Below are 2,224 nucleotides of genomic sequence, written 5' to 3' on the forward strand. Positions count from 1 at the left end.
ATGGTGCATTTTGAACACACAAAAACTATGGAGTTCAAATAAGTTCAAAAAATGAAATCCCTTTGTAACAGACGAGTTTCCGTATGAAACCCTGATACTTCGAAAGAGATTGTCCGTTTTGTACACGAAGTGCATCCAGTTTTTGCCGTAACCCTCTCAACTTTCTTGCACATGCTATGTGGGTGAAATGATGATACCATGCCAACTTTCAACCTTTTCAGAGTTCATTTGTAGTGCTTTTCACTTTCAGGGTCTTATAGCTCAAAAAATCAGTAAATGCATGAAAAATAACAAATGAAGTCAGAAAGGGTTGAAAATTGATGATGTGTCTTTGAATGGTGCATTTTGAACACAAAAAACTATGGAGTTCAAATAAGTTCAAAAAAATGAAATCCCTTTGTAATAGACGAGTTTCCGTATGAAACCCTGATACTTCGAAAGAGATTGTCCGTTTTGTACACGAAGTGCATCCAGTTTTTGCCGTAACCCTCTCAACTTTCTTGCACATGCTATGTGGGTGAAATGATGATACCATGCCAACTTTCAACCTTTTCAGAGTTCATTTGTAGTGCTTTTCAATTTCAGGGTCTTATAGCTCAAAAAATCAGTAAATGCATGAAAAATAACAAATGAAGTCAGAAAGGGTTGAAAATTGATGATGTGGCTTTGAATGGTGCATTTTGAACACAAAAAAGTATGGAGTTCAAATAAGTTCAAAAAAATGAAATCCCTTTGTAACAGACGAGTTTCCGTATGAAACCCTGATACTTCGAAAGAGATTGTCCGTTTTGTACACGAAGTGCATCCAGTTTTTGCCGTAACCCTCTCTACTTTCTTGCACATGCTATGTGGGTGAAATGATGATACCATGCCAACTTTCAACCTTTTCAGAGTTCATTTGTAGTGCTTTTCAATTTCAGGGTCTTATAGCTCAAAAAAATCAGTAAATGCATGAAAAATAACAAATGAAGTCAGAAAGGGTTGAAAATTGATGATGTGGCTTTGAATGGTGCATTTTGAACACACAAAAAGTCTGGAGTTCAAATAAGTTCAAAAAATGAAATCCCTTTGTAACAGACGAGTTTCCGTATGAAACCCTGATACTTCGAAAGAGATTGTCCGTTTTGTACACGAAGTGCATCCAGTTTTTGCCGTAACCCTCTCAACTTTCTTAGCACATGCTATGTGGGTGAAATGATGATACCATGCCAACTTTCAACCTTTTCAGAGTTCATTTGTAGTGCTTTTCAATTTCAGGGTCTTATAGCTCAAAAAATCAGTAAATGCATGAAAAATAACAAATGAAGTCAGAAAGGGTTGAAAATTGATGATGTGGCTTTGAATGGTGCATTTTGAACACACAAAAAGTATAGAGTTCAAGTAAGTTCAAAAAATGAAATCCCTTTGTAACAGACGAGTTTCCGTATGAAACCCTGATACTTCGAAAGAGATTGTCCGTTTTGTACACGAAGTGCATCCAGTTTTTGCCGTAACCCTCTCAACTTTTTAGCACATGCTATGTGGGTGAAATGATGATACCATGCCAACTTTCAACCTTTTCAGAGTTCATTTGTAGTGCTTTTCAATTTCAGGGTCTTATAGCTCAAAAAATCAGTAAATGCATGAAAAATAACAAATGAAGTCAGAAAGGGTTGAAAATTGATGATGTGGCTTTGAATGGTGCATTTTGAACACACAAAAAGTCTGGAGTTCAAATAAGTTCAAAAAATGAAATCCCTTTGTAACAGACGAGTTTCCGTATGAAACCCTGATACTTCGAAAGAGATTGTCCGTTTTGTACACGAAGTGCATCCAGTTTTTGCCGTAACCCTCTCAACTTTTTAGCACGTGCTATGTGGGTGAAATGATGATACCATGCCAACTTTCAACCTTTTCAGAGTTCATTTGTAGTGCTTTTCAATTTCAGGGTCTTATAGCTCAAAAAATCAGTAAATGCATGAAAAATAACAAATGAAGTCAGAAAGGGTTGAAAATTGATGATGTGGCTTTGAATGGTGCATTTTGAACACACAAAAAGTATAGAGTTCAAGTAAGTTCAAAAAATTGAAATCCGTTTGTAACAGACGAGTTTCCGTATGAAACCCTGATACTTCGAAAGAGATTGTCCGTTTTGTACACGAAGTGCATCCAGTTTTTGCCGTAACCCTCTCAACTTTCTTAGCACATGCTATGTGGGTGAAATGATGATACCATGCCAACTTTC

The sequence above is a fragment of the Triticum aestivum genome, chromosome 7D (genome assembly GCF_018294505.1).
Source record: "Triticum aestivum cultivar Chinese Spring chromosome 7D, IWGSC CS RefSeq v2.1, whole genome shotgun sequence".
In the NCBI taxonomy this organism is placed as follows: Eukaryota; Viridiplantae; Streptophyta; class Magnoliopsida; order Poales; family Poaceae; genus Triticum; species Triticum aestivum.